General features: G+C 41.7%; 1 protein-coding gene across 3 annotated transcripts in view; it reads left to right on the top strand.

Annotated features, from left to right (window-relative positions):
- Positions 1 to 22,887, top strand: part of BORCS5 (BLOC-1 related complex subunit 5) — a 59,980-nt gene that overhangs the window by 887 nt on the left and 36,206 nt on the right. The gene's annotated exons all lie outside the window — the stretch shown is intronic.

Below are 22,887 nucleotides of genomic sequence, written 5' to 3'. Positions count from 1 at the left end.
TCCCAGCCTTCTAAACAGTGGGTGAGCTGGTTTAGAGGTGGCTGGTCATGTTCTCTGTAAAGGAATCATCTGCTGTGAAGACAGAACAGCTCCAAGCATACCAGCTTGCCCTGTACCACTGGTTGATGAGAGATGCTGTATTATATTCTAATATGTAATGGATGACAGTCTCTTGTTTTGCTCTAGTCTTTTAAAAACAGTTGTGTGTTACTCTCAGAGTCATAGCTACCTGTGTATGTGTTAAGCTGCTTGAAATCAAGGTACCTTGTGTGAGTTTCCAACGCAGAGCAGATTTTATTCTTTTTTTTTTTTTGCAATGGGGTAGATGAGCTGAGATTTTTCTTTGTTTCTTTTCCTCCCACTCTTTTTCTTTCATCCCTTGTGCTCATTCTTTGTTTCTTCTGTTCAAAAGGAAACGAAGATTTTAATCGAAATTGTTGAGCTTGCATTTAACAAAAACTGTGTGTATTTTATGGCCTGGCTTCTAGCTATCTCTTTTTGAGGAGAATGCAGAGTGGCCTTAGTATCTGAAAAGGCATCACTAGAGGTAATCTACTAGAGGTAGGATCACACCACCACTTTTTGGACAGAAAGTATTAATTTTTTGTTTGTTTGTGTATGCCTACTGCATGAGGGTCCTGGAACATGACTTGGAGACATTATGATAGCCTATTGGGCCAAACACTTAACATTTTATTGGGCATTTTATTTTATGAGTAAGTTCTGGATGTGCATGGCAGTGACTGCTATTTCCTGCAGAAGGGGCAGAAAGATAGGGAGGCCATGAAAAAAAGCAGAACACTCTTCGCCCATAAAGCAAATGCTTTGTTCTGCTTTGTGTGTAAGGCAGAACCAGTGTCATGCTAGTGACAGCTTGAAATGTAAATGCTGGAATCCAAATCCCTAAAAGAAACGAGGAAGTTTTAATATGAGAGAAAAAAATTTAGAAGATGCTTCAATGTCTGGTACCCAAGTTGTTGTGTGTGTGTAAGAGTGTGATGACAAAGAGTTTCAGTTCCACACAGCCTCAAACTCATGAGCCATCCTGAGTTGCACAAGCCCTGTGGAAGGTAGTCCTGGGAAGTGAGACTGGTGATCACTTCCAGCGATGGTGTTCCTGAGAGGCTCTTAAGAGTCTCAAAGGTCCAGAGCTTGAGGTGGGAAGTGAGAAAGAAGAGCAACATGTGGCTGTGATGGAAAGGTTGGAAGGCACAACCTTAAATGACCAGTCCAGGTCCTTCAGGTCCTAAATGTGCACACTTTAAGTTGTCTTGGTGGCTCAGTTGCTTTTTCTGGCCTTACTTTGAACCTGAAACTGTGGATGTATGATAGAAACTTCTCTTCTGTTTTTGTCACTCTGCTTCCCTACGAGTCTCCTGAGATGTGGTGACATCTGGTGACTGCTCAAGTGCATGCTGAACATGTTTTGTGAACACCTTTTTCAGCCTCAAGTACTTGTTATTATTTGAACAACCAGACTGTGATACTTGTCTTCACTACAGAAAGGAGTGTGGGCCTGTTGAGTGAGTTGACTCTTAAGAGATGGCAGATCTACCACAGGCCCACTTGAGAATCTGCTCTGTTTTGGACTGGTCTTTTATCTGTATTTTTCCCATGCAAGATTATGTTTCTGGAAAGGTTGAAGAAGTTTCAAGATATTTTAGGAGCTCATTCTAAAAACTTGTGTCTTGTGATCTACCAGCTTGCAGGTAGACTTACAGTCCCTGTTGACTTCATTGTTCTATTCAGTTTCTCCTTGCCTAAGCAAAGCCAAGGGATTTTATTTTGCTTTTAAGTTTTAAAAGGGGAATAATCATTAAATAAATGGACTGGCGAAATACACATGCTCATATAAACACTGCATGTTCTTGAGAAACAAATGCTCTTGTTCCTTCTAGCCATATTGAGTTGAGCTTGTGATCAGTGAACCTGGAAATCTTTACCATTGTGCACTCTCACTTGGAAGAATGCCAGTGTCCTGTCCATTACATCTTTCATGCATTTCCTTAATTTCTACAGGGAAAGTTTGCACCTTAGAGTTACAGCTATGACCTCTTATAAAAAGTCCCTCTCCATCTTTCTTGTAGGCTCATTTCAGGTACTGGAAAGCTGCTGTGAGGTTGCTCAAAGCTCTGTCCAACTTGCCCTTGAAGATTCCTCATGATCTGGACAGCCTGTTCCAGTATCTTGCCAGCTTCATCATAAAAATAATTTCTTCCTTATGTCCAATCTGAACCTACCCTCTTTGGTTTAAAACCTTTGTCCTTGCTCCTTCATTGCAGGCCTAGGCAAAAAGTCTCTCTCTTTTCTACACGCTTTGGAGGCTTTTTTGGGAAAGAAACGTTTTCCTGCTTATGGCTAGAACTGTGCACTAGTAAAAGTATTCAGCATGAAGAAGCAGAAGAAACAGAGGTTACTATCTCACTGCAAAGGCACTGTGTGAGCAGCATTCTTTGCATACTGTGCCTCCTCCTGTTCCCATAGGATTTTGTGATTAGTTTGCTTTCCAATCTCATTTAATGGTTCTTCAGGTCAGCCTGGTGTTATTGTGACCATCTGAGATTCCTGACTGGTTGACAAAAGCTGCCAGATAGGCAGTGACTGTCAGCTGCTGCTGGCAGGTCAGGGAGGACTGTGACCTCCCTCTGGGTGGGTCTGATACATTAAAATTAACCTGTAACTAAGACAGCACCTGCAGTTACTTGAAACAAACTCTTGGTAACTGGTCCCCTGTAAGTACTGGTTATGTCTTTTTACTGCTCTTTCCCTTGCCATTTCCTCCTTGTTTGGAGGAAACTGTTATGGCAGCATCCCTTGGAAGTATGATACTGAGTTTTGAGTAATACTGTGAGTTTACTGAATATGGCCTTGTGATTATTTAGAGATAATTCAGCAGCCCTGTTTTGTGTTCTGACTTATTTCTGGGGGAAACCTTAATACTTAATAATAATGAGCAATTTTAATGCTAGATATTTAACTGTTGAAGCTGTTGGTGGTGCCTGCTTGGCCTCCTGCAAGAACATGATGATACTTTCTGTTTTGTTTTGTCTGATGGTGTTTGGTTTGTTGTATGCAAATTCCCAAGAGAGCAGGGATTGTTTCTGTGAATTAAGCAATGTGCTGATGTGCTGCTGGAGGCTGGCCTGTGAACAGTTCAGCTGTGTCACAAGCAAATTGTGTTTGTGTGTGCAGCATATCTTCTGTCATAGGAACTCCTGGTCCCTCAAGCACTGAGGAGAAAAAAGGTCAGCAGAGGGTGCTGAGGCTCACCTGCATTCCCAGAGGTATCACGTAGATGAGAGGTGTCTTTTTTGCAGACATTCAGCAAGATGCTTTTGCACTCCATTCCTTTGTCAAACAGAGATGGTCTTCATCTTACAGCCTTGTGAAGGGTATTGTGTGCAGCTCATCAGCATCCTTTAGCCCAGAATAACTGGATTCTTGTCCTACAAATAATCCTGCTGTTTTTCTAAGAATACCAAATAATGGGAAGAGGTTGCTCAGTAGGGTTATGGCACTTCTGGCTGTAAATTTTTAAGGGCATATTAAGTAAAGATCTATCAGTCATGAACTGGAAGTAAATGAATCCATTAAGGAGTATTCAGTGTGAACTTCACTTACTGTGCTGCTTGTTACCCATGTTTATTATTGTTGCTTATTAAGAAAGGCATTTCATAAAGAACACAGTGAGATTTCTACTCTGAAAAGTCAAGGCTATAGTTTACCTGGAAGTGTGCAACAAGGAAACCCAAGTTACATGGCAGAAAGAGTAGGTCCAGCATAAGGAGTTTCCCTTTAGGCTTAATATATTTTGAAGTGGAAAACTTGTGTATTACAGCTGGTGTACGTCTTCAGCCGAGAAGCACAGGGAGATACTGGGAAATCTGGGGTGCTATACTGTGAAATCTTGTGTAATGCTGTACTGATGCTCCAAGGATCTTCCCTTGTCCTCCAGGGACAGGAAATGGAAGTTTGTGCTGCCTTAAAAAGATTGTTTATACTTTTATAACTTTTTTTTTGAAGTAATTTTTCCAAGTAGGAAAGCTACTTGTCTAAAAAATGCCAGTGTATTTTTTTCTTCCTGGCATAGTGTGTAAAGGAAGGATGGATGTTTAGAGTTTACTGCATTTAAAGCAAGATTTTGTCACATCTCACTCCTCAGTATTTTCTTACATTCTCTTCTTCCCCTTTCCTCACTGTATGCTCCTACTTTGGTTTATAGTGTAGGGAATTTAGCCTAATAGCCCATGTCAGTGAACTTTATTCCTATAATTCTCTACACATGGTACTTGAATACTTTTATAATTCTGTCCCTGTGGCTTAGAAGGAGGATCTGCTGCTGAGGGTATAGGTCTCTACTAGAATTTGAATCATCCAAGTTGGTTGGATGGACCTCATGCCTAGAACTTGTAACAAAATGTGCATGTTGGGTGGAAAGAAGTACCAAGAATGTGAATGCATCTGCCTGGTGAGTTTGAGTATTTTTTATTGTTATTTTGTTTGTTAGTGGGGTTGTTTTTTTGGTGCGGGCTTCTTTTTTTTTTTTTTTTAGGCTTGTACAGCAGTATTCTGTATGTAGAGATCTGTCTCTCCATTTTGAATTCATGACTTGAAAGTAGCTCGTGAAATCAGAATCTAGAAGATGCATCAGTTTTGAGGAATGGAGCTTTCCCTTCAAAGGACTGCTGAAGGAGTGGATGAAAATGATGTCTGACTGACTTCCATGTATTCCTCAGTTTCTTGTGGGTGTTTGGAGACGTGAACTAACTCAGTTTTCTGTGTGAGAGGATTTGAGTCCATGATTAGACATTATCCAAACAATATGCTTAACACCCATAGGGAGAGCATTAGGGACTGCAGATACTGAGTTCTCTACCTTTCTACCTTTCCCTTCCCCTTTGCCAGCTGTTCCACACCCCTTGGTGTAGTCGGTGTGTTGGCTAATGGAACAGAATGAGTGTAAGCTTGTCTGCCTAGGGGATTAGCCTGGCCTCCTCCCTGGCTGAGGACCTTGGAGATCCAATTTCTCTCCTCAGGCACATGCTGCTCCTCCCCACCATCTTGCTGCATGGGAATAAGCTTTGGTGGTCATCTCAGGTCACCTGCAGATCCTCCTTCCTTTACCTTCACAGAGCCTGTGTGGCAGAGTTCTTCAGCTGGCAGTGCAGCCCTTGGGGTGCAGCTACCCTTGGGATACATTAGAAGAAGTGCTGAGCAAAAATACCACGTGGGAAGGAGTTAACTGTGTCCGGGCTTATCAATTTGCCACACACTTTAGTGAGGAGTATCTGCATGCTGGCCAGTGTACCTTGAAATCGCTATTAACAGGCTAAGGTGAAAGGCACATAACTGCTTATTACATCCAAAATATCCAAGTATAATAAATGCTTACAGAATATGTGATCTCTTAATGTTGGGAGGAGATTGGAAATCAGATGCTTCTGATTGATTAGGCAGAGGAGCGAGTGTAGATGGTGAATCTTTCCAGACAAGGATAAGTATGTAATGGGAAAGCACATGGAGAAGTCTTTTCTTGTCCTCAAGGAATTTAGGCATCAAGATCTGGATAGAATTTTTTCTCTGTTCTCTCTCCTTCACATTAGTGTACTTTTATTCAGCACAACTGCCTTGTTCATAGGCTAAGACTTGATTGAGTCTTTTACTGAATGGCCAGTTAAATTTCTCACTCATTTCTGATGTGTCTGTTGGCATCTTTCTCTGATGGATATCCATCTGTTAGACTTGTTTTCTATCAATGAAAATTGCATGCAGTGAAATGTTCCTGTTAGAAACGTGTCTAGTAGACACATTTATACCCTGTACATCTGTACTGTACAGACCTGTCTTTATTGAATATACCAGCTGTATATGTGTAGGTTGCTTCATGTGATGCTTGCATGACCCCCCTGTTAATATTCTTTGTCAATATTCTTTCTCTTGACTGGTGGCTGGTTTTGGAATGTTTGTGTCTTACTGCTGGACCAGTGGCAGTGTTGCATTGCATCACTTTTGAAAATTGGATGTTTCTATTTGATCTTAGGCTTTATAGGAATTAATAAATTTATCCAAGTCCAGAAGGTTATTTGGTTTTGGGCCCAGTTAGTTTATTGAGAAATATGATGTTTACTCAACAGGATGTAAATTACTGCACTGTAATTATTGATTTTTTTTCCCTATGGGTCCCGCTTGATTCAGTCAAGTGACTATGGTAAAGGATGAGAGGATGCTTCTGTATGTTCTGCCTGCCTGCAGTTAGCTGCTCTTTGTGTAACATCGCATCATTAAAAAACTCTACTCTTGTCTTTATTTCCTGTCCAAACACTATCTGCAGAATAAAGAGCAGATTCCAGAAAGTCATATGTGTAAATAATACCCCCCTTTTCTAATTAGTTTGACTTATTAAAATTGTATAAAAATGACAGGAGTATTAAGGTACAAGTGAAAAAGCAGGTCTGCTCCAGCCCTATGCTTAGTTATTAAAGCAGTGTGGTGGGAGCTTAGCTTTAACCATCTTCTCTCTGGATAATTGTGTAAGATGAGATCAACAGCTGACCAATAAAGAACAGGTCGGCAAGCTCATTGTTATGAAACCTTGAAGTTTAGAATCAAACTTGATCTGCCTCTATTCCTTTCTTAGGGCTTCTTAACAAAAGGGAAGAATAGGAATTTTGTGGTTCATTTGGCTTAAACAGTGAGGTCTGACATACTGCATATTCCCTCTATTTTCCATGTGGGGCTGGCCATGATATGCTTGGCTTGCTGACACCCTTGCATGCATAACCCAGAAAATGTGCAGTTGCAGATTGCATGTTGGACCCTGAGCTGCAGATGACCTCCTGGACACCCTGATTTTCAGTTTGCAGTAGTAACCAAGTGATGAGTAGTAGTGTTGGTAGGAAGTGGAATTGCTGCCTGTTGTAGTTCTGCATAGGCACCACTCTGCCAGCGTGCTGTGCAACTCGGCTCAGGAGCCTCCCTCATCCTGAGGCAGTGGTCAAAGAAGGGGTAAGTTAGTCAAGGACAATGGACAGGAAGAGATGTACATGCTCTAGAGCAATAATTTATATCAGTAATGGATGTTCAGGGTGAAATTGTGACTTTGCTGATGTGGAAAGCAAAGGCAAAGCTCCCGTCAGTTCCAGCTAACTGAAGATTTTTTTTTGTCCCAAAACAGTGTGCATTTCTGTATAGTTTAAATTTGCATAGTAGGGTGCTAAGGTTGATGATTGAAGTTTAGCAGTAGGGAACAGATTCTCGTGACTCTGTGGAAAGTTGCCCAGTAGGATTGTTAGAATTGATTCTCCCACCCTTAAACCAGATCCACAAGGTCCTTAGTTGTTCAAAAGATGGGAACTTCTTTAGGGGTTTTGTGCTCACCTGTCTGTTTTATACACTGTATTAAATAACTACAGGCTAGAGAGCATTAGTTGCTCAGAAGGGACTGAGGATTTACACTCCTCCCTTCACTCTATCACTTTGAGAAACCTTGCTCTTGTTGATTCCTTGACCATGCAGGCTGAGCTAAGGGGCTCCAGGCAGCCTTTGGTGGGAGCTGCTCAGATACTACTCAGCCTTTGATCACCCTTGGAATACTGCAATGCAGTGTGGGAGATGTTTTTATTTTTTTATGAAACTCTTACCTTTCAGTAATCTTAAGCCACTTGAGGAGTTCTGAAGATGGCATTGCAGTAATGTGAGCACCTTCTGTGTGTGAGCTGGTATCTTGGATACTTGTGGAGTTTTTTTGTTTGAGGTTTTCCTGTGTGTATGTGTGTGATTGTTTACATGGTTACTTTACCTGTGTTGCACATGTCTACTTCTCTCATGTTTCAAAATATTTATAATATTGTAACTATGTGTGTAATTGTGGCACATGATTTTGGAGAAGACGCAATATGCCCAGGTTGTCCCTTGATGTGTTCATTAAGTGCAAAATGTACAGTATCTCCTGTCTGCCTGCTGTATTAAAGATCCACTATGAGCATGTTTCTTCACGTGGTAAAGAGCTGAAGGGCCGAATAACGTGCACTTGCTGTTTCTGAGAGGTTTTTTAATGAGGTTAAGGGCAAACAGTAAAAAATATTAGGCTGCTGTTTGAGTACACTTGTGTGGGGTTTTTGGTTTTTTTTTTAATATGCTGATACATACAGAAACGACACTCTTGAAAAGGTAGGTGAGACTGTTCTAATGCAGTGAAAACTGAGACTTTATGATCCCATGCTGCAGTTGTTAGTTAGGATATCCCCTGGAAGTCACTTGTGTAACTTAGACAGAAATAGTGCAGTGTGAAGTGGTATTCAGTGTTGCACTAGAAGACCTGAGAATCTCAGGCATTAAAATTAGATTCTTTTCACCATGTTACATCAACATGGCAGTGATGTAGTTGTACCCAAGGGAAAGGTGTAGCAGCAAGTGGGATACTGGGACAGCAGCACAGGCTGCTAGTGGGTAACTGCTATGCAGGAGAAATCTATGCATTTCACACCTTGGGAGTAGTGAGGTGAGCCAGCAGTCCTTCAACTCAGGCTTGCAATTTCCTTTCTCTCTTTTCTGACTTGCTGTTTTTTACCCCTGTAATTAAAAATACGGATATTGAGATTGGAAAGCCTGCAGTCTAGGTAAGTGCCACAGGGTGTCACTGGAATACAAAAGAAGTAGCAGATGGGATTGAAAACGGGTGGAAACCTTGCTGAAACAGCACGCTGGAAACTGCTTTCTCTTCAAGCTCTTTCCATGAACATTTGTCTTCTATTTGCACTGGTACCAAGGGACTAAGGTCTTGGTGACCTTGCTGGGTTTGGTACCCGTTGGACCTGTGAGCTGAGCCACACAGTACTTTTTGCTGAGGGGTAGTTACAGGCTGAAACACAACAGCGTCTGTGAGGAGGAGATGGTGCAGTGATCTTCAGCTGAAAACCTTTCAGAAGGCTTTATGATCTTGAAAAATTGAAATACTGTGTGCCACTTATTTTTGGTTGTTGTTACTAGTGGGTTTCTATGTGTGTGTGGTAAGAAAATGTAGATACAGATTAGCAGTAATTCAGATGAAAGACTTTGAGGTTCAGAGGCTGTCCATGGCTCTTGATCCTCACCTCGGTACACCATCCATAACATGGAGTTTAATATTTTTTCTTGACAGCACTGTTTTGATCATAGGTGTGCTTATCGAGGTGTTCTCGTACCAGGAGTGGTGCATAGTGAGTGCTTCCCTGGTGGCCCAATGTGCTGAGAAAAAAATGTTTATTCAGCATAGTGGATGGAACTGGGGAGCTGTGTCTAGAAAATGATTGCAACACTCCTTCCTTCTCCCCAGCTCAAAAATGTTCAGTTCAACCAGATCTTCTTTCCAGTTCATCGCCAGCCCTACAAATTGGTGTTGCTGCAAGAGTGCAGAACATGGGATGAACTGGGTGAGGGAGGTGACACGAAGTGAGAAGGGGAAATGTGTCTGTGAAGTGATAGCCTAAAATTCCAGGCTTTACCCCACCTTCCTCGTGTATGAGTACAGGTAATGTGACATAAATGAAGACATTTGTTTGGGAGAATGTTTGTATTGATCACAAATGTCTGTTCAGCTAAATGCAGTGCTTTGCTAGTTCTGAAGTTATTTTTAGGAGAGGGAATGTGGACGAGGAGTGTCTTGAACCTTAATCTTTCTTGCCTTTGAAATGTCATGAAGGTATCTTGTGTCCAGTGTATCATGCCAATAAAAGCCCTTTGAGTTTGCAAGGGATTTGTGTGATTCTCTTTTCATCAGTGTGTTAATGGGAGATCTGTATCACAAATCTGGACATCATCTGGAGAGTATCGTCCTTCACTATATGTTGCCCAAACCTTTTGGTGCTTGAGAAGGTGTTGGTGCACATCAGGAATTTAAGTTTATAATCTATTTGCATATAACCATTAAAAAAATTTAAAATGCTAATATAAGGACCGTTGCTACTTGCCTAAACTTGTTCTCAGTGAGACACCATGCAAAATCACTTGTGCAGGTTCTCCTCCTCCAATCTCACTGTCCAAAGTGAAATCCCTGGCAAGGCATACCTCATCAGCACTTGGACTTTAGTGTAAAAGTACTGGAGTCTGAGTTTCCTCATTTAAAATTCACTGTTTCTGCAATTGTGCCAGCTGCCATGGATGGGAAGCCATGTTTCAAGTTAAAAGAAACATAGTACCAAAGAAACCCCTTATCCCAAAGAATCCCTTTCTTTTTCAGATATTAGCTGGCCAGACAAGTGATCATCTCTTCCAACTGTATTTTTACTCTGCTGTGTCCTTATTGTGGTGGGTTTTCTGCTGTGCATCCTCCACCTTCTCTGTGACTGTTGTGTGTAGTTGGAACCTGACCTGGGATCTGCTAGGCTGCAGATACCACTTGAAGTTGTGGTGCTGTAAATGGGATGTTTCCAAAGAACTCCTTGGAAAGTGTGATGTTATGGACCAGGGAATTATAAACCATAGTTATCAAGAGACTTCAAAAAATATTTTAATTTTTATCTGGTAGTGTTTCAGTGAATAACCCTTTGTTTTTAGTTCTTAGTCAAACCAAGATGGTATTGATGAGTTTTGGGAAGAACAAATCCTGGTGATGCTTCACAGATTTTGGATAAAATTAAAGTGTTCATTTTGATATTGTATCAAACATAAATAAAACTGCTGGAAAGGCACTACTGACACTCCTGGTGCTGGCAGATCTTTCTGCAAAGAATGGCTCAGGATTGGTGTCAACTGGTTCAGGAGGAGGATTGGGAAAAAGGTTGATCAGGATTTTATCCATTCTTATTCTTTGTAATAGGAGTCTTGGGAATTTTCTGTCAGCTAAACAAAGCCTGAACCTAAAGAGAAAGCTTAATTTTCCTTTTAATCCTGAAATCTTGACTTCATCTGATTAAACGGAACCTTGATCTTTAGTAGGAAGTTGAAGAGATACAGGAAATGAAACTTCTTATGTACTGCATGCTGGTTTGGTCTCCCGTGAGAGCAAATCTTATTTTTTCTGTGATGTGAAAGTAGCGAGATGCAGGTGATTGAAATGGAAGTACACGTTTGCATTTATACATTTGCAGAAACAGGATAAATCAGGGTAGAATACTTACTCTTGGTTTTGGTTGTCTCCCCTTCACAGAACTTGTCACCAGTTTTAGTATGAACTGAAATTTGGAGTCAGTTTGGGTCGTGGTCGAATTGTTGGGGTTTGTTTTTTTTTTTCCCAATAGTTTGACATTCTCCACTGTTGTACATTCCCTCAGTTATTAATCTGATTTATTATGTTATGTGGTAGAGAAGACGGAATTTGTAGATTATTCACTTGGAACATAAATGATTTCTTTTGTCTAATGTATCAGTATGACAACTGATGATTAAGCTACAGTGGTGTTTTAGACTTTCACTTCTTTATTTTAAATGTCAAATGCTTTTTATTAGTATCTGAATCCAATTACTTTTGTGGTCTGTGTTTGCATATCTATTTAGATGAGGAATGTAAAGGCTCGGCCTAGCTTTTAATGCCAGGCAATGGGACAAATGTGGTAGGAGCAGAATTATTTTTCATGTCATAGGTCTTGCCTGTGCAAAAAAAATTATGGTGTATGTCAACCTTTGTACCACCTCAGCTTGCAGAAGGAAGCATCTAAAAAGATTAAAGTTTTGATTGCATCAACTACTTAAGATGTAAGTAAAATTAAAGTAGTTTTCTGTGCTGTGAAACAATAGGAGTGAATTAGATACTGAAGTGCTGTACTGCAGTAGTAGGATTGATGTGAAAAAGGGTGGTCTCTCCATAAAGATACAGTCAAAGGGTTGAGTGAATTGGCTAAAGATGGGCTGTGCTGATGTGTCATCGTGGTCAACATGCAGCAGGGAAAGATAAGGGTAGTGCATACAGGACAAAAGAAAAGGTAGAAATTGTTAAATATTAACAGATTTGGTTGAGTTTTGGGAAAAGTTGAGGAACTGAGGGTGTTTGTTTTCCAACCTCAAATCAATTAATATTTAACCAGTGGTCCTGGGTGACTCATCTCTACTCCTTGTAAATGAAATTTTAAGATGAAAGGAAGATAAGGTGATCAGTGTAACCAGGGGATTATCTGGGAAATAAAAAAGGAAAAATGCTTCTGGCAGGCAAGGAACTTGATTTAGCTCACCATGGGATCCAGCAGGCACTTTGGCTGGTGTGGGGAGAAATCCCAGGGGTTGTGGACTGAGGTCATGTGGGCACCAGCTGAAATCAGCTTTGCCAGCTGCCCCAGCTAGGTACTTTAAGACTAAGGCAAGCACATATCCAAAATTAGCTTCTGGACTCCGTGCAGGAGAAGATAAAATGTGCAGGATTTATTGAAGCACTCTGGCTTCCCACAGAGTGTCCCTTTTGGATTCACTGGTGCTTTCTTTGCTGACCAACTTACCCCTTAGGAAAGTTGGGCAGGGTGGTTATGAAGCACTGGGTGGTGATGCTGTGGCAGGAGCAGAGACAGCTGGACTGGTGGACTTGCACCTTTGGGGCTTCTGTACAAATATTTTGTATTCTGCTCTTCACTTCTCTGTTTGGTTTGGTGATTTTTTCCAAGAGCAAGGGTAATCAGAACAGGCTAAACCTATTGGCTTGGGGCTCTTTTTCCTAAAACCAGCAGAATTGGTCTTTACTTTGGAAAGCTGCCATCTAGAAGGAACTGAGGTTGGAAAAGATAAAAAGTGCTGAGACTGTTCATAAACTTTTTGTTTAGAAACTGTTTTGATGCCAACTATTTTGATGCTTTTGATTTTTCTGCTCCCTTATCTTCTTAACTGAAGGGGCTTAGTAAGAAAACAAAACCTGTACTACTTCTATTTTTTTAACCCTACTGAAGTTTTTCAGAAGGCTGATCAAGTTCTGTACTGTGCTAAACTGCCTCTTTATTATCCAGATTGCTCAGCTTATTTTTCTTGCTAATCAAAATAAGGTATAGTGAAATAAGATAAGAGTGTATTGTTGTATTGTTCAAGCCCTGAATATCAGAAAATAAAATGAAATAAATCTTACTATGCAGCTGAAAAACCACAGAAATCTCCCTCCTCTGTAATTTCCTCAGCTTCTAGTCGGTACTACCATGCCTTAAATGTAACTTGGGAGTGTGTGTGGGTTCTTGCCTCTTTCACTGAAGTCTCTGTGCATGTAAGAGCAAAATTAATGTGACTTACCCTAAGTGCTTTTCACTTCCTGTGGGCCCACCACACTGATTACATCCCCTTTGGAATATTTCCTTTGCAAAATGGGGCCACAAATGCACCCCTGCATGAACTAGAAGAGATTTGAGTTGCTGGCATTTGGTTAAAAAATAAAAAGAGATTTTCTAGTATGTGTATTTTCAGGCAGAGGCATTGCTCAGGCATGAGGTGACTGAATAGGGCTAGACTAATGAATGGATAATGTGCTAAATTAAACATCAGGGTGCACCTAATGCTTTTGTCATGTAAGACTAGATATGGGATTGTTTCTTGAAATTAAAGGCAACTTGTCTATTTTACTATTATTGCTCATTCTGTGGCAGGTATAAATGAAGCTGATGCCTCAGCAGGATGGAGGCAGGGAGGAGAACTGAGTTTAGCCTGGTATTTATCAGTGCCCAAAGGGTGTTGTTCAGTCTCTATATTCAGCTTAATATGTCAGGCAACAAACCAGGTACAACTTTAGTACTTGTGGATGGCTTACAGCAAAATGGCTTTCAAATATATGGTAAAAAGTCTTTGAACCTCAGTGTAATATTATATTATTATCAGTGTAATATTGTATGAGCACATGTATTGCTTAGATAACTTTTTTCCTGAAATTTTAATGAAATGGGCAATTTTCTCCTGAGCATTTGACAAATTGGTATTTTCCATGAGCAAGTCTAGGATGTTTGTTGCCTGTTTTCACTCAGCACTAATATTTACTTTTAGTGCCACCTCTCCAAGCTTGTTTCACTCTTCTCATTAATAGGACAGTTTCTGGAGAGTGTTTATGACAGGAGCAGCTCTTCAGATGTTCTGGAACCGTTTCCTATGAAAGATAGGAGTGCATCTATTGATATGGTGGTTTGACCCTGGCTATAAGCCAGACACCCACGAAAGCCACCCTATCACTCCCCTCCTCAACTGCACAGGGTAGAGGAGATACAACAAAAGGCTCATGAGTTGAAATAAGGGCAGAGAGATCACTCACAGGCAAAGCAGACTCGGCCTAGGGAAATTAATTTAATTTAATACCAATCAAAATCAGAACAGTGTAATGAGAAGTAAAACAAACCTTAAGAACACCTTCCCCTCACCCCTCCCTTCTTCCTGGGCTCTACTTCCTCCCTGCCAACATCACAGGGAGACTGGAATAGGTCTGTTCATCACACCCTGTTCTGCCACTGCTCAGGGAGAGAGGTTGGAGGCTTTTCCATGCTCCACCATGGAGTCTCTCCCGTGGGGTGCAGTTCTCTCAGGAACAGGCTGCTCCAGCCTGGGTCCCCACAGGGCCAAAGTCCTGCCAACAAACCTCCTCCAGTGTGGGCTCCTCTCTCCATGGCTCTGCAGGTCCCAGCACAGATTTTCCAGGGGGTCACAGCCTCCTTTGGGCATCCCCCTGCTCCAGTGTGGGCTCCTCCATGGGCTGCAGTGGATCTCTGCATCCCCATGGACCTCCATGGGCTGCAGGGGCACAGGGGAATCTTCTGCCCCTCCTTCCTCATTGCCCTTGGTGTCTGCAGGGCTGTTCCTCTCGCATGTTCTCATCTTGCTCTTCTCTGGCTGCAGTTGCTTCTGCCCAGTAACTTTTTTCTTGTGTGAATCTGTTATGCCAGAGGTGTTACCAGCCATCCTTGATGGCCTCCTGGAGCCCATGGCATTGGCTTTGCTGGACATGGAGGGAGCTTCCTGCAGCTTCTCACAGAAGCCACCCCTGTGGCCTCTTCTGCTCCCAGCACCTGGCCACGCACACCCAGTGCAGCTGAGGGGCAGACAAGTTTCTGTCCCCCTCCTCAGCCACAGAGCTGTGTGCCTTGTGCCACACTGTGGTGGAGCAAGCACAGCCAAAAGCAGAAGTAACATGGGGTAAGATGCAGTGAGCAAAGGGGCTGGATCCCCTTTTTGAGCACTAGGGAAAGAATCTGTGCCTAGGTTGTAGCATGCCTCACCACACTGATGTTGGCTGTTCTGTCAGTCCATTTCTGCTCCCTCTGTGTGGTGGTGAAGTAATCATAATCACAAACTCGCTGCACCATTGACTCTGTTGTCCATTTAGAACTGTGTCTGTAAGCTCAGGGAGGAATGAGAGTTCTCCTCATGAGATCTTCAGTTTCATTAAACTTTGGTAAGAGCTATTGCTATCCCACTTGGATTCTCAGCTGTGGGATACTTTCTCTTGAAATTAAGCCAGGATGTGCTTGCTTGCACAGAGTTGTGTGCAAATGCCTTTTTTCCCTTGAGTCTCAGTTATCAAAGTTTGGAGTTTACTGTACCTTGTAACTAATTTTATTCACTTAATACACTAGACTTGTTCCTGCCAAAATGTTGGTCATGAAACAGTGATAAGAAATTTTAAGCTTGAAAGAAAATTTTGTGTTTCTTCCACAGGAAATGTAATAAACGACCTTAAAATAGTGTCTTATCTCATGTTTAGTATAAACTTCAACTCTTGTTTATAAATTTTTTTCTTATGAAAGGAATTTACATTCTTTCAATCCTTAAGGATCAGAGAGCAGAAAGACTCCTGTGTTCATGTGTTGTTCTTCTTCCTTTGTATTTTTTTCTTCATAGTGACATTTTAGGACTTGCCTACCTGAAAAGCCTTATCCATAAAATAAGACTGCATTAGGATGTATATTGATGAAGGAGCAGCTGCTCCCTTTGGAGTTCCCTGTAGTTCCAGGGACACTCAGAGCCAAGGTTGCTGCAGCTGGAGGAGGCTCTCATCAGAGCTGCTCCCTCACAGGTGATGGTGTAGGTATTGTTCTTGGAAAACAGGTCAGGAAATGGAGATGTGCTGCATTACTGCCCTATAAACCTTAGTTTTGCTGATAATTTGAGTCAAGACAGATGATTTCTTAACGGATTAGGTGCCTTGTTGGGCTTTGTTGAGTTAGATTTATTTTTGCACTTTGGTTTCAGTAGTGAGCCTTTGAAATGAGACCTGGGGTTTCTGACTATAGTAGAAAAGCAAAAACATTAAGTAGCTGGTTTTGGTTTTCATAAATATTTACCATTAGCAGAAATGGATCATCAACACTTCTGCACATTAGGAAGCAGTAAGACAAATGGCAGTGACAACACTTTTTTTTGCCTTATTCTTCTTTAACTATATGACCCATGGGGCAAAAGACAGAGCCACTTAACAATATCCCTCAAAATGGCCTCAAGTTTCATTGTGGCAGCTTTTTATTTGGAGCTGAGCTAGGAAGGTCACCTCAGCATTCTTGTCCTTGGAAGGACACTGTTGTGCCTTCACTAAAAAGCCCTTGCAGGAGGATAATTCCATCAAAGACTGAAAGATTTTAAAGGCATTTGTTGCCTGAATGTAGGTAGGGATAACCAGTTGTAAAATATACAGATTAGTTCACTGCCTTACCTTTTCATTCTCTTCTGAAGTGACACTGTAAATATACTGAGAGGATCTCTCCTGTCCAGGAGGACATGCTGCCCAAAGGGGAATTTTTTTTTAATTGTTTTTTTTTTTGTTTGTTTGTTTGTTTTGTTTTGTTTTTGTTGTTGTTGTTCTTACAATCTAGAAGACAATTAATTGCTGATAGAGCTCTGCTCTTCTGAGGTGCCATCAAGGAGTTTGGCATGATATTAAATATGCTTGCCCTCAGGCATGTTCTACAGTTAATGATGCTGTCTCTAAAGGAGATGCTGTAGCTAATGGTTTTTCTTAAAAACTATGTGAAATGGGTTGTACTTAACTCCTGTGCCCCTGCTTTGGGATAATAACCATAGGTTTGTGTTAGGAAGCTGTTCTGTATTGAGAAATACGTTCCTCAGGTGGAATAACTTACAAACCTTTGACATATCTCTGTTTAATATATTTCTTTTCTTTTGGGATGTTGGCATCTTGCAGTGAAACACATAAAGGTGACTCCTGTGATGTGCTTTGCTCTCTCTGCTTCTGGGAACCGTTAAATTAAAAAAAACCCAAAACCACTACTTTTAAGAGCATCCTAAACCACTGCAGTCTTTCATTCAGTGACTGTCTGTCCCTTTTAAGTGAATGTTAAAAGCACAGTCACAAAGTTGAATTTTCACTGTCCCCTGCTTCAAATGCAAATAAACAGTCATTGCATACTTGTTTTCTGATGTCTTTGAAAGGAAGCTATTTCTGCAGAGTGAATACAATCTCTCTGTTATCTGAGTGAGCAGCTATCCCAGCACGTGGCTGAATCAATCCCTGCACAGAGAGGATGCCTGGAATATAGTTCAGAAATGTTCTAGAGTCATCATTTCTGAATAAAGGGATCAGACTGATGCATTAGTTTTGTGTTTTGGCCACATGTGGTAAACTAGCCCTCATGGAATATATGGAAAAGTAAAATAAGGAAACATGCTGCTTTTTCCCCCTTTTTTTTCCCCTTCTTAAATGAACATTTGATTCCCATCAAAATGACATTTGTTGCCTTGCAATCATATAGCTTTGTATTAAAGTGAGGCTGTCACTGAAGAACTGAAGGTTTAAAGGGTGTTTTCTCTGAAAGCTTGCAGAAAGCAAAATTCCTCTGGCCTGTGTGTGGAAAGTCCTTGGCTTGGGCTCTACCTGTAGGATGGGTACCATGGGGACTGTTCACTACTTCTGTGCAGGTTGTACCTAGGGTTCATGGAGTTCATTTGCTTGTGCTGATGGATGGAAGAAATTAAAATGGTGCTGTACATAACTGGAACACTGCATGGAGAGGATGGTGAAGAGAGGCTGATGTCCCTTCCAAGGCAAAGTGAGACAGCCTGGCTCCTCAGGGTATGCAGTGTAGCTGATGCAATAGCTCCCTCCTGCCCAAGGAGGAGAATTCACCCACCCACATTCCTCCTTGGCATGTCCCTCCATCCTCACCGAGCCTGACATTCATCTCGCCCTGCGTGAAGCTGATTTGTGGTGCTAACATGGCAGAGAACTCTTTTTGTGCCAGGTTAATTTTCTACTGTTAATAAGCTGCTTTGGTCTATTGCTCTATCAGACGAGTGCTGGGCTGTTACAAGAGAGGAGGTGGATGCAGGGCCACCACCCCTTTGTGACAGTGCTGATCCATTAGGAGGAAGCTGATGGAGCTTCGTGCCAAGGCTTTGCTCCTCTGGTACTGAGTGTTGCTGTTTGATGACCCAGTCCCTTCCCTTTACATTGTGCTGCTGCCAGTGCTTGTTTGGGTGCTGTGCTGAAACACGCTGGCACCTAACCTGTCGTGAAACCGTGGTCTCCAGGTGTGACAAAAGAGCTTTCCTTGTTTTTCTCTTGGTGGGAATCATGTTTCACTTAGCTCCCTGATGGCTTTAGCCTGGCAGGTGTGTTCATCCCGTGGCACACATATGCTGTTCCTGCTCAGAACTCCAGGGTGCATCCATACCTTTAGATCAAGTCATGGCTCCCAGATCTGATTGCAGCATTTGCTGAGTAAAATAGGTCTAGTAGATCATACTTCTGCCATTTATGTTGTCAGCCACGTGTATATTGTCCATTTCAGCTGAAATGTTTATTTTTATCAACAAACTACAGTAAGAAATTTGGACCCAACAGTAAGTCCCTGGTGGAATAAAATTAGTTTGGTTTTTTTTGGCCATGACTGCATGTTCTGGATATCAAAGACTCTTTTAAGTTCTTCTTTGTTTTTAAAGACATTGAATAGCCTGCTAATTCTTGGCTGTTTTCTTCTATTTTTCCCTCTGTTAAGTGATTGCACAACTTACCACTAAAATCAATAATTCCTCATTGATAATTGCTCTCAGGCTGTGACATCAGGGTTTTCTGGAAATAGAAATTCATAGTGCTGATAGCAGACTATATGATTTCACTCTGGAAACTGGCCAGTACAGTTGGATTCCCTGATGTGCAGGATGCAGGGGAGGGGATGATACAACATGAGTCTGTATATGTGCCTGACACATTTGGTCTGTGTTTTTGAGGGACTGGTGTGTTACAAGAGCACATCCTGTAATTCAGGTGTGCTCTGATGAAACCATAGCATCTCCTTGCTATTAACTGCTCAAATATTTTGCTGTTCTTATTCAGCTGTCCTGTTTCCTGTCTTTGTATTATTTATTTTTGCCTAGCAGAGTGATTAAATGCTTCTTCCAAATATTGCTTCAGGGATTAGTCTGCCATAGGCTTTTTCCTTCTGGCATTCCTGCAGCTCCTGGCAGTTTAATACGTGGGTTTTGGAGGCCTGCTGCAGACCTGCATGGAGGCATTTCTCTGCTCTGAAGCAGATGTGTTCACAAGGATTATCAGGAACATTCTTCGTTTGCACGTGGGTGGAGTGGGCTCAGTGTTTAAGTGAGACAGACCGCGGCAGGCGGCTCCAGAAGTTAGGAATTGCAATTAGATGCTGGAACAGTCAACCACAGGATGCTGCTGGGGCCAAGAATTTAACAAGGTTCAAAAAGGAGTTGGATGTTTGCTTAGGGGTTAGGAATAGAGGGAGTTGTCAGAATAAATGATTACCAAACGTTTTGGAGGGAGTCTCAAACCTTTTATTTTTGAGTCTCTGCTGGTTTCTAGGTATCAGGCGAGGTTACCTGTCTTCTGCTGATTCCTGGCCTTCTAATACTCCTATTAAGGAGTATTAATGTGATTAATATTAGTCATTCCTCTAAGGATGCGATGCAGCACTAGTCAGTCCTCTAGTTATGATCTACTTTGGCAGTTCTCTTTTTGAAAACTACGCCTGGGGCTTTTGGGGAACTCAGAAAATTAAATTTGCAGGTTTGGCTTGCAATGCAGTTACAACCTCTTGGTTTTATGCATTTTAGGAGAAGGCTGCTTGTGGTAGGGGAAGGTACGTACACCCAGCAGTAATTTGGGAATGACTGGATTTGGGTATTAGGGACTAACTTTTAGGCAGGGTGAGGCAGTGTCAGAGAGTCTCAAACCAGAGTAGTGGGGCAGAATCATTCTCAGCTAATAAAGTTATTAAGTGTGTCCCTGAGCTTGGGCTCTGCACTTCCCCCAGACCTCAGCCTGTATCTTTTGCAAGAGCCTATACTGGGCTCTGTAGCTTTGCCTGCTTGTTCAGCATTGACTCATACCTCTTCACAAAGCTTTTTAGTTTTAAGCTTATGCATTGTACACACCTCGAGCACTGCAGTGGTCTTTGGGGAGCGGCGTGAGCACAGCAGGTTTCATCTCCTGACCTTCCAGCTGGCTCGCCAAGTTCACTTGGAGCTTAAAGCTGGTTGAAGGCAGTCTTGTTTTCCCTACTCCCTTGTGTTATCCCTGCCTCTCATGCAGCCAGACAGGGAGCTGAGCCAACTAAAAACTTAACCCTACCCTCTCTAAAACAACACTGGTTTCTCTCAATCTCATTTTCCTGAACTAGCTTTCCACCTAGCTGTAAAAGCAACAGTGATATAAAGGAGAGGTCAATATAGGGTATTTGGCTTGTATATGGGGATGTAGGACAACAGCTTTGGCTTAAATTGGCTTACCTTGTATGCTGAAATACAGAGTTTCTTCTAGCAGTCCTGAAAATTAATTCAAAGCAAAAGAAAGTTTGAGGGTTTATACCCTTACTTTAAGTGATTGAGCTTAGGCTTCCATGAACTGTCTTCATCCTCAAGAGGTTATTTATTTATTTTGCTGCCAGTTTTAAGAGAAGAGAAAATAAATAAAAATTCCTATGGATTAATTACATTGCTTTTGGATAAAAATGAAAAGGACAAAATTTTCATCCTCTTCCTGTGCTTGCTGGAAAGACCTGTTGCAAACAAGGGCAGTGATGTTGTCAAGGGCTGCTCATTAACGTTTTCTGTAGCAGCAATATAATTTCTTAATAGTTAAATGGTAAGATTTTACACTGTGCTTCTATCAGTTTTAAAAGTTTTCCTTAGGAAATAAGAATAGGATGGAAAGAAGCTTCCAGGATTTCGGGGTGTACAGCACCATGGATGAAAGAATGAATGAAGCCTTGCAGCATGTGGTCTAATGGTTGTGGGGAAGGTGACATTTAGCTGTAGGGAAAGTCACCATTTTTAAAATCATTTCAGTGACGTGAGTCAAAGACATGGTACCTTCAATATAGTGTCATTAAAGAAGGAAACTTGAGTTTCTTTACATTGTGATTTTTGTGCTGCAACCATAGTTGAGAATTGATTTGTTTCTCTAGAGTAAGGGTTTTCTGCCCTGTGTTTCCAACCTGTCTCGGTGTCTGGCCGTGGCTGGGAGGGTTAACATCTGGGATGCAAACTGCTTCCTCTCTTCCAGGTTCTCTGCTGGCATCACCACTCTCTCAAATGGAACTCTTGCAGTGAAACCTGGAGGATGCAGACAGAACTCAACTTCTGCCCCACCTGGTTAAACCAGGACAGATTGGTTAAAGCACGCACAGAAATGGTGCTGCTATTGCAAAATGTTCAGACCTTGCTTCTCATTTTTAAATTGTACTGAGACATGACAGTGTTCTGGTCTCCAAACCAGTGGAGTCTGCCAAACATGTTTTGTGGTGTTAGTCTGGTGGAGAAAAGTGCATTCTTAAAGACTGAGCACTGGTAGGTTGGAGATAAATTTCTGTGAAGTTTGGTGTGCTCTGAGAGGGGAGAGGTTGGGTTAAATGGAGCAAAGGAGTGGCTTTCAGTCATAGATCTTGGAATGCTTTTGGTAAAGACGACCAGAGCAGGGCTTCATGCCCTTTTCTTGGACGAGAGGAGGGTGAAGTTGCTCCTATTGAAAAGACAAGCTCTGTATAACTGTTGAAGGCAGTGGGGGCAGGAGGTGCATGACTCATGCAGGAGGGGAAGTTGTAGCTTGCTCCTGTGCAACCTCGGGGGAGTGTTCCTGTATACAACAAGTTTGGATGACAGTCATGCATGATTTCGAAGAACTTACGTGGGCATCACAGAAATTGTAAGTTGAAATGCCTGTGTTTATCTTCGTTCTCTCTAAAGAAAGATTTGATACGGATTGGAGTGTTCTGGTTGAATGACAGTTGACTTTATCGGCCACAAGCATTGAAGAGTTGCATGCTAACCACAAAAATTGCCACTTAGACCTTTTGCTTTGTAGACAATCAGAAGGCAAATAGAGAAGTATGGGAAGAACATGTGTTTTCAAGCTCTCTGAAGCCAGCATGTCTAGGAGTACAGGAGATAGTCCTATAACTTTGCTAATGCTGAAAGAAAAAATACTACACATTGCAATGCAGTTATGGAAGTAGCACTGAGTCTCAATGTATGGGATGGGTGCATGCACATGCTCGCATGTACAGTAATTACAATAGCCTGAAATCGTGTCCAGACCACAGTGAGCTTGCTCCATTTTTCATTAACTAAGAAAGGAATTTGGCCCTATGAATGAATTTGAAATGCTCTCAGAAACATTCTTTCATGTTATAAGAAACATGTGCATTCTGTGGTGGCAGGCAGTGATGACCATATACCAGAATGCAAATGATGTGCTCCTTGCTGCTGCTTCTCCAAGCCAGGCTGCACTTGACCAGTTTGCATTTACCTAGTGGGAGAAAAGAGGCAGAGTGCAAATGCTGAGTTAGAGCTTGGTGTGAGTTAAAAGTTCTATTCTGGTAGCATTTCTGTGTAGCTCTTTGTTGGAAGGATACAGAATGCTGCTACTGCAAAGAGGTAATGTGCTGAGGAGTTTTATAATGTCCTTTAAGAGTAGCAGAGATTACATAAGCACTGTTTACAAGTCATCAGTGCCCTTAAAGACCCTAACATTTGTCTTTGCCCATTACTCAGAAT

This window comes from Sturnus vulgaris, chromosome 5, assembly GCF_052056855.1.
Source record: "Sturnus vulgaris isolate bStuVul1 chromosome 5, bStuVul1.hap1, whole genome shotgun sequence".
In the NCBI taxonomy this organism is placed as follows: domain Eukaryota; kingdom Metazoa; phylum Chordata; class Aves; order Passeriformes; family Sturnidae; genus Sturnus; species Sturnus vulgaris.
Note: the sequence above shows the minus strand (reverse complement) of the source record. Positions and strands in the feature narration are given on the sequence as shown.